At 37.2% G+C, this 10,810-nt stretch overlaps 1 pseudogene; it reads left to right on the top strand.

Annotated features, from left to right (window-relative positions):
• LOC111972899 (inactive phospholipase C-like protein 1) overlaps positions 1-10,810 on the top strand; it is a 117,306-nt pseudogene that overhangs the window by 96,201 nt on the left and 10,295 nt on the right.

The following is a 10,810-nucleotide window of genomic DNA, read 5'->3' as shown; positions in this document are numbered from 1 at the left end:
AGTAGGCTGAGTATGGCAATAGTCATGTAAACACCTTACTCTGCTTTTCTTAATCAGTGTAAGGTCAAAATTGAAGTAAGCATACACTGATTAAAACACCTGGTTTTCTAACCAATCTTTAGAATGATTAGGACCTGTAAAACAGCTTAATCAGAGTTCCAGCGGTATATTTGATCTGCGCATGTGCCAGCATCAGAAGCGCAAGTGAAGTGAGTTCAGAAAAACTGAAAGTATGCATGGAAATAGTTTTCATATACAAACTTTATATGTCCAAAATAACATGGTTGCTGTGGTAGAATGTTTATTTTGATTGCCGATTTTCTTCATTTTTTCAAGTCCCATCAGGTAGCCTGATTTCAGATGTGTCCATGTAAACAGGATTATTAGGGAAATCGTTCGTTCATGCAAAGCATGTAAATGTTTTAAAACCTCTATCGACCCACCCTCCCGGATCCAGGATCCTCCTCATCAGAAACGCTGACTAGCATAGCTTAGCATAGTGCCACAAGTAAATAATAGCATATAAATATCATGAAATCACAAGTCCAATACAGCAAATGAAAGATAAACATCTTGTGAATCCAGCCAACATGTCCGATTTTTAAAAATGTTTTACAGCGAAAACACAACATATATTTATGTTAGCTCACCACAATAGCCCAAAACACAACGCCATTTTTTTCACCGCAAAGATAGCTTTCACAAAACCCACAAATAGAGATAAAAATAATCACTAACTTTTGAACAACTTCATCAGATGACAGTCTTATAACATCATGTTATACAATACATTTATGTTTTGTTCGAAAATGTGCATATTTATAGCTACAAATCCTGGTTTTACATTCGCGCCATGATCATAAATGGCTCCAAAACAGCCGGAATAATTACAGAGAGCAACGTGAAATACAGAAAAACTCATCATAAAACATTTATGAAAAATACATGTTGTACACATAATTAAAGATACACTGGTTCTTAATGCAACCGCTGTGTTAGATTTAAAAAAATAACTTTAGTAAAAAGCACAGCATACAATAATCTGAGACAGCGCTCAGCCATTCTCCGCCATGTTGGAGTCAACATATTCAACAAAAATACGAAATAACATCATAAATATTCTCTTACCTTTGATGAACTTTCATCAGAATGCAGTGCCAGGAATCCTTGTTCCACAATAAATCGTTGTTTTGTTTTAGAATGTCCATTTCTTYTGTCGAATTAGCAACTTTGGCTAGCATAGTGGAGCTCACGTGTCCATGAAAGTTTGACGCATGGAACGAAAAATTCAAAAAGTGATAATAAAAGTCGAATAAACTGGTCAAACTCAGTTGAGAATCCATCTTTAGCATGTTTTTCTCGTATGAATCCAATTACGTCCCAGACGGAGCATTTCTTCGTGTCTACCTAAGGCATTGCAGACAACGATATGGTGCACCCAGGTGCGCAGCAAAATACTGCCAATATGGCTGACCTGTCACTCCAAAAGCTCTCATTCGGTCCCACATCAGGCTAGACACCTCATTCAACGTTCTACTGCCTGTTGACATCTAGTGGAAGGCGTATGAACTGCATACATATCCATAAATACAAGGCAATTGAATAGGCGAAGCCTTTCACAGAGACCCATTTCAGAATTTTCACTTCCTGTTTGGAAGTTTGCCTGCCAAATGAGTTCTGTTTTACTCACAGATATAATTCAAACAGTTTTAGAAACTTCAGAGTGTTTTCTATCCAATAGTAATAATAATATGCATATCATATGATCTAGAACAGAGTACGAGGCCGTTTAATTTGGGCACTATTTTTCCCCAAAGTGAAAATAGCGCCCCCTATTAAGATTAAACAAACTATAATATTAATCTGATTATCCGCAATAATCGTATTATTGTGTGAAGTAACCATACTCAGTGTTCTAAAACAAGCAAGAGTTGTGTCAGTGTACAACATTTGGTAACATTCCTGTGATTTTGTCTGTCGCTGCACCTTGGCTCATGATTGGTTGTTGTCTGTCCTTCCCAGGTGAACATGCCAGAGTTGGCGCTCCTCCGCTTCGTGGTATTGGACGACGACTACATTGGAGATGACTTCATTGGCCAGTACAGCGTGGCCTTCGAGTGCCTTCAGCCGGGCTACCGCAACGTGCCACTGCTGGGTCTGGTGGGAGACCCCTTGCCCCACGCTAGCCTGTTTGTCCATGTTGCCGTGACCAACCGACGAGGGGGGGGCAAGGCCCAGAGGAGGGGTCTGTCTGTGCGGAGAGGGGTGCGGCGGGGGCGAGAGTACGTGACCCTACGGAACACGGGTATTAAAGCTCTGGATGATACGTTCCGTCCCGCTAGCACCCATCTCAGAGAGGCCACAGACCTGCGGGAGGACGCACAGGTGAGAGGAGGGTCAGGAGTTAGAGGTCAGAGGATGATTGGAGGGTATTACTCATACCTGGGTGTTTCTCACGCACTTGCTGTTTAAAAAAAAATATATATTTTTTTATTAACAAGAAATCAATACAGAGAGTACATGAGAGAACACAAGTAATAATAGATTATATATAATGGACAATCGAGCTAGGGGGTACAATATCACATTACAATTACACAAGGACCTTAAGGGACATACATACACTTACAATTCTAACAGCTTTTTTGTTAGTAGAGTATGTAATTGTCTTAAAATACAGTTCAATTTCTTTTTGTAAGGTAAGAAAATGTGTTTTTTTGTTTGTAAATGTACATTTGTGAATATGAAATTTGGCCAAAAGAATAATGAAATTAATTACATAAAAATGTTTCAGCTTATTCCTATCTGTCATGGTCGTTTGTAGAGATGGACCAAGGCGCAGCGAATGTAGAGTTCCACATATTTTAATATTGAGTGAAACTTAGAAAAAACTAAACAATAAACGAACCGTGACGACAATGCAGTGCTAACAGGCATCTAAACATAAACAATATCCCATAACCCAAAGGTGGAAAAATGCAACTTAAGTATGATCCCCAATTAGAGCGAACGATTACCAGCTGCCTCTAATTGGGAATCATACACAAACCCCAACATAGAAAATTAAACCTAGAACCTCACATAGAAATAATAAACTAGACTGAAACCCCTAGTCACGCCCTGACCTACTCTACCATAGCAAATACAGGCTTTCTATGGTCAGGAAGTGACACTATCGTAAGTAAAGAATCCAAGCAGTACATCTCTCCACAATACATTTACATTTTACATTTAAGTCATTTAGCAGACGCTCTTATCCAGAGCGACTTACAAATTGGTGCATTCACCTTATGATATCCAGTGGAAGGGGTCTTACACAATAGTGTAAGACCTTCATAAAAGTGTTCAATTATAAATCTACTGATGTCTTGCCACAGTTTTCTTACATGAATACAATGCCAAAAAAGATGCAACACTGTTTCTGGGTGGTCATTACAAAAGGAGCAATTTGAGTTGATGTTTTCCTTAAACTTCTTCATATAGTGGTTGGCAGGATAATATTTATGAATAATTTTAAAGGAAACCTCCTTAATTTTGTTAACAAGTAGGTATGTGTGTGGCAACATCAAACTTTTTTCCAACAGATATTAGCAATAAATCCATTCCAATAAGGCATGACATAAGGTATAGATACAACATCCTGCTGAAACAAGGTTCGTATCGCTCTGTTGTTGAATGGACCAAAAGAGAAACAAATCTTTCCTACTGATGAGTCAACAGGGTCAATAGAAGGTAGGCTCTGAGGGTCAGGTCTTGACACATTCCTGAATAACAGAGCAAGACCTGAGGGAATGGCGTCTAAAACAATTGCAAAATCTTTAGGTGTTACAGGGACCTTGTAAAGTGATAAGAATTCCTTATAACTGAGTAAAAGACCCTCTGCATTTACCAGTTGGCTCACCAATAAGTATTTTTATACAATATATCCCGATTATTCCATATATAATATCTGTGTGGAGAAAAATTGTGTTTATAAATTAAGGACCATGACAAGAAAACCTGCAGATGAAAAGCAGAAAGTTTCACTGGAACTTTGTCAATATTATAATTGCAAAACAACATGAAGTTAAGGCCACAAAAAGTAGAGAAGACATGATGAGGAATAAAATTCCAGATAGAAGTGGGTCTTCTTAGGAATTGTTTTATCCAATTGATCTTAAAAGTATTATTTAAATTAGTAAAGTCCAGAAAATTCAGTCCACCATTCTCATAAGTGTTCATTACAACAGTTTTCCTAATGTAATGGGTACGGTTTCTCCAAAGAAAGTTGAAAAGCATCTGGTCTATCTCTTTGCTTATTTTACTGTCAAGATATAAAGATAGAGCGCCATATGTTAGTCTAGAGATACCTTCAGCCTTGGTTATTAGGACTCTACCTTTTAAAGATAAGTCCCTCTGTAGCCATTGATTTAGCTTCTTCTGGGTATTTTTAATAAGAGGGTTAACATTTAGTAAGCCTCTAGACTTCTGATCCTTTGTAATGGTTATGCCTAAATATGTAAGTTTTTCTTTTACTGGAATACCATAATATGAAGGTGTCACACAATCTTTGACAGCTATGAGTTCACATTTATTAATGTTAAGGTATAGACCAGACGCTTTGGAAAGGATTGTATCACATTGATCGATATGGAATTTGGTTAGCGTCTTTCAGAAAAAGTGGAGTATCATCAGCCAGCTGGCTTATAATAATTTCTTTACCAGCTATGGAAATACCTTGTACAGGACTATTATTTAAAGAATTTGCAAGAAGTTGGGTGATTAATAAAAACAGGTACAGAGAGATAGGACAACCTTGCCTAATTCCTCTCTTTAACTCAATCTAGGTGAGGTGCCATATTTCAATTTGATAGAGCTGTTACCATTTGCATAGAGAGTCTTAATAGCCTTACAAAAATCCCCAAAGCCAAGTCTCTCAAGGGAGTGGAAGAGGAACTGATGCTCTACTGTGTCAAATGCTTTAGAAAAATCTAAAATAATATGAAGCTATCTCAGTTATTAGGTCTGAGTAGTCAAGTATGTCTAATACTAGTCCAACATTGTTAGAAATATGTCTGTTTCTCATGAAGCCAGACTGTGTTTCATTAATGACTGCATCCAGGACTTCTTCAATTATTTTTGCTAGTAGTAAGGCTAATATCTTATAGTCATTATTAAGAAGACAAATTGGACGCCAGTTATCGATGAGTAGCACTTATTTTTAGGCTTAGGTATCAGTGTTCACTTTCTCTCTCCCGGATCCGGGATCCTCCTCATCAAAAAAGCTGACTAGCATAGCCTAGCCTAACGGGACAGGGATATCATATAACATAATTTTCATGAAATCACAAGTCCAATACAGCAAATGAAAGATAAACATCTTGTGAATCCAGCCATCATTTCTGATTTTTTAAATGTTTTACAGCGAAAACACAATATCTATTTCTATTAGCTAACCACAATAGCCAAAGACTCAACCGCATATTTTCACCATGTTTCTACCGCATAGGTAGCTATCACAAAACCGACCAAATAGAGATATAATTAGTCACTAACCAAGAAATAACTTCATCAGATGACAGTCTTATAACATGTTATACAATACATTCATGTTTTGTTCGAAAAATTTGCATATTTGAGGTATAAATCATAGTTTTACATTGCCGCTACCATCACAAATAGCACCGAAGCAGCCAGAATAATTACAGAGAGCAACGTAAAATACATAAATACTCATCATAAAACATTTATGAAAAATACATGGAGTACAGCAAATGAAAGATAAACATCTTGTGAATCCAGCCAATATTTCCGATTTTTTAAGTGTTTTACAGCGAAAACACAATATAGAATTATATTAGCTTACCACAATAGCCAAACACACAAATGCATTTATTCATCGCAAAAGGTAGCTATCGCAAAAACCAGCAAAAGATATAAAATTAATCACTAACCTTGACCAACTTCATCAGATGACAGTCTTATAACATCAGGTTATACAATACACTTATGTTTTGTTCGAAAATGTGTATATTTAGAGCTGCAAACCGTGGTTATACATTGTGAATATGTAGCATCGATTCACCAGAATGTCCGGAGCTATTTTGGACACTCACCTAATCTGACCAAAGAACTCATCATAAACTTTACATAAAAATACTTGTTGTATGGCAAATGAAAGATACACTGGTTCTTAATGCAACCGCCGTGTTAGATTAAAAAAAATAACTTTACCATAACAAACAGCTTGCGTTATTGCGAGACAGCGCTCGCCAAAACGGCAGAGATTAGGAATCAACATTTTCCACAGAAATACGAAATAACATCATAAATTGTTCTTACTTTTGCTGAGCTTCCATCAGAATCTTGTACAAGGAGTCCTTGGTCCAGAATAAATTGTTGTTTGGTTTTAGAATGTCCATTTCTTCTGTCGAATTAGCAACCTTAGCTAGCCATGTGGCGCGAACATGCCTATCTTCTCTTGACGCAAAGATAGGAAAATTCCAAAAGTCCCAATAAACGTTGAATAAACTGATAAAACTCGGTTGAAAAAACCTACTTTATGATGTTATTATCACATGTATCAAATAAAATCAGAGCCGGAGATATCCGCCGTGTATACCGAACGCTTATCAGAAGACAATGTCGACGTACTTCGCCCGCCAGAGAAGACAAAGACATTTCCAGACCTGTCACTCCAAAAGCTCTTGTTCGGCCTCAGATCAAGCTAGACACCCCATTCCACCTTCCACTGCCTGTTGACATCTAGTGGAAGGCGTATGAAGTGCATGCATATCGATAAATATAAGGCAATTGAATAGGCAGGCCCTGGAACAGAGCATCGTTTTCAGATTTTTCACTTCCTGTATGGAAGTTTGCTGCAAAATGAGTTCTGTTTTACTCACAGATATAATTCAAACAGTTTTAGAAACTTGAGAGTGTTTTCTATCCAATAGTAATAATAATATGCATATTGTATGATCTAGAATAGAGTACGAGGCAGTTTAATTTGGGCACGGTTTTGTCCAAAGTGAAAACAGCGCCCCCCTATTGACAATAAGTTTTAACCCCTGACTCATTGTAGGAGGGAGAACATTGTTTTTAATACTCTCTAAAAAGACTTCAAATAGGAAGGGAGCTACTTGTTCAGAAAATAATTTGTAAAATTCTGATGTAATTCCATCAACACCTGGTGATTTATTGTTCTTTAGATGTTTGATAGACTCTATAATCCCTTCAACTTTGATGGGTTCATCTCACTGTTTAGATTCTATATCACTGATAGAGTGAACATTATTCAGTGAGTTAAAAAACATATCTGTGGATTCCTGACAGTACGTAGAGCTATACAATTTTCTGTAAARWTTGCTACAGTATTTAGMGATTMWTTTTTGGTCATCTGTAATAAMACCATCRATGTTTAAYTTATGGATAGTGTTATTTTTAGAGTGACATTTCTCAAGTCTAAAGAAATAGGATGAATTCTGTTCTCCCTCCTCAATCCATTTTTTCCTAGATCTAATAAAGGCTCCTTCTGCTTTTAATCTATATATATTATCCAGTTTATTTTGTAACTCAATTAGTTCCATCTTCTCCTCCCCCGAGAGGCCGGCTGGGGACCTCTGAGAAAGGGAAGTTATCTTAATGATCACCTTTTCCTCCTCAGCTCTTCTGGTCTTAGCAAGATTACTACCATATTTTCTAAGGTATTTGGACACCTCAAATTGAAAGAGCTCCCAGTTCTTGCAATAAGATTTTTCTTCACAAACCCTTTCCCAAAAGTGTGAGAGCAAATCTTTAACCTCAAATGTAACTATATCATTATTTAATAATGAGCTTTTTAGCTTGCAGTAGGATGCTCTACCAAGGTTAGTATCAAGGGTAAATATTTTGATATCAATGTAAATGGCCCTATGGTCTGTGAGGGGAGTAGTACAAATACTTGTAGTAACACACTCACTATCAATACATTTGGATATAAGCCAAAAATCTATTCTTGATTGTCTGGAACCTGTTTTGTTACTCCAAGTGAATGATCTGTCGGCCGGTAACCTCTCTCTCCATATATCAATAAGATCAAACTTTTACATAAAAAGTATTAAACCCAAATTCTGATTGGTTGGTCTACCTGGGGGCCATCTATCAGTTGAATTATCTATTGTAATGTTAAAGTCCCCTCCTATCAATAATAACGAATTGGGAAATTTAGATAACCAATGAAGTATATGTTTCTCAATAGATTCAAGCAACTCATCATTCTCATGTTTGGTGTTGTACCCGTAGAAGTTTACAGTAATGAGCGTAATGTCATTGTAACTGATAACAAGACAAATAAAGTGACCAAAGGGGTCCCATTCCGATTGTAGAATATTACCACCAAAGGTATTTTTCATTGTAGTGACGCCAGCGGAGCGTTCAGATCCATGGGAAAGACAAATATCGTTGCCCCACTGTGACCTCCAGAAGTTGGCATCAGTCGAAATTGAGTGAGACTCTTGAAGAAAGCAAAAATCTGTTCGTAATTGTTTAGCAAATAAAAATAAAGCCTTGCGCTTCACATTGTTTTTTAACCCTCTAGCATTAAGAGAAACTAAAGACAAAGACAAAACAACAAAGATTATATACAAGTATAAACTGTAGTAGGATGAGTCGAAGACATAGGAGCAGTGAACGTAAACGATAAGGTACCGAGATCTGCACCATTTAAGTCAATTTAAAGTGAAAATATTTTATTCCATAAACTTTGAGCTAGACGTTATCCGGCTTTGAAATTCAACTCAACTGAAAATTATGTTCAAGACCAAACCAAGGGTTCTTGTAGTAAGAGAGACTAAAAACCCTCTTTAGTGTAATCAGGAACTATTCTGAGAAATAAAATACAAAATAATAATTTAAATAAAAGGGTACCTACTATTTTAAGTGCATATGAAAACTGATCATAAAAAATTTGAATAAAAAATGTTTTACACATACATGTTCCTAAGACCTTTTTCACTTGGAAATAAGTATTAATAACTAAATAGAGCAATACCCGTGTAAAGTCAGAGCAGACCTGTATGCCCTTTGAAACAGTATCTTAGTTACTGTATACATAAAAAATAAATACAGCTTTCAGTCTTCTTCGTAAGTTTGTAAACAAAATAGGTCTTCTGGTCATACAAGAACAAACAAATAAATTGAAGTACCTGAGTATTCTGAAAAATAGTCACCTGATGCTTGTTAGGTAAACAATATAAGGAAAATTAGAATACCATGGCTGAAACCATCAATCTGTTCCTTCTGGTGAGATTTTAGGGAGGAATATGGATTTCTGAACCGTTGATGAAGCATCGTCCTCCGACGAAGTAAGCAGCCTTTCCCTCATTTCGTGCTTTCTTGATCGTTGGCCACAACTTGTTCCTTCTTTCTATGTCCTCCGGGCTGAGATGCTCGGCGAAACGCATACCATGGCTCTGAAGGAAGGGGTTCATCCTAGCAGCTTTCCAGACAGCATCCCTGTAGAATCTGGCAGTGAAGAGGATGATGATACCCCTTGGTCTTGAATCGTTTTGCTTCTTGCCGAGGCGATGCACAACGTCGATGGTATCACCAACTTTGTTCTTCTCTGCAGGCATAACTTCTTGGCAGATGCGGATGGCCTCTCCTCGCACATCTTCATTCTCCACCTCTGGCATGCCGTAGAGTCTCAGGTTCTATCTTCTTGTGTATTGTTCCAGATCAGTATAGACGTCTATGGTAGACATTGTTATTATTTTCCACCTTTTCCACACTTTTTTCAACTTTTGCCACTCTCGTTTTCACATCCTTGATTTCACCACATGCAAACTCCACAGTCTTATTCAAGCCTTCGATAACCATGGTGTTCGCGCCTACCATTTTCTCAATGGTGTCAGACCTGGAGTTGATGAGTAAGGAGAGGGTAGCCACGATGTCAGAGTTCATGTTGTTTTTTTTGGAGGGTGGAGGTTTGCGCGGAGTAACCGGTAAAGAGGGGAATTCGTCATCTTCAACAGCATTCGAAAGCATGATATTATCCATAGGGCAAGCGTAGTTATGGCAGTTGTCTATAAGCACGTTTCTCTCTTGTTGATTAGCAATAGAACGGATAGCTTCTTCCTTTCTTTTTTTGTCACGACTCTGCATGGACATGCCGAAATAAATTATCCAATTATTATTCCAGTCACAGGAAAGGTCTTATATCTTGAACAAATAAAAACAGTAATAGTAATGACTGTAAACTTGTTTTTTTTCACAATCTTTCTGAAGTTTGGTACGGAGCTCGGTAAAAAAGCGTCTGTTCAAGCCCTCACGCACTTGCTGTATTGCGAAGAAGTTACTCTTCTCCATGTAGTATGGACTTGCTCACGTTCCCTTATGGATTTACCACTTGTCTGTTCCTTTTAAAGCCATGCAGAGAAAAGCGATATTTCAGAACTGAGGTCAATTGAAAAATATCAGACAGTGTTGTAATGTACTGTATAGATAACCCAATATAACCAAATCTATTTAAAGCCCCCATGCAGTCTTTTTAGTAAAATTTTTACATCATCACTGTATGTCTAATAAATCACTGTGTGTGTTTATTTCATGAAAATAACTCCAAATGTATTTTTTGAGCATATACTTCCCTGAGCCTCCTTTTGAAATGCTCAGTCTGATCGTGTGGGTGTATCCATACACATTCAAATATATTTACATACACAGCCCTGATTGGCGGATAGGATCGTCTAGAGCAGGGATGCTTAAACTTTTGGTTTTGGTCGGCCAAGATATATTCTGAAGGGTTTACATTATTTATTTAGAAATATAGGTCAACAATAAGATTTTTTAA

Source organism: Salvelinus sp. IW2-2015, linkage group LG2 (genome assembly GCF_002910315.2).
Source record: "Salvelinus sp. IW2-2015 linkage group LG2, ASM291031v2, whole genome shotgun sequence".
Taxonomy (NCBI): Eukaryota; Metazoa; Chordata; class Actinopteri; order Salmoniformes; family Salmonidae; genus Salvelinus; species Salvelinus sp. IW2-2015.
The sequence above is the reverse complement of the archived record's forward strand: the minus strand, read 5'-3'. Positions and strand labels throughout refer to the sequence as shown.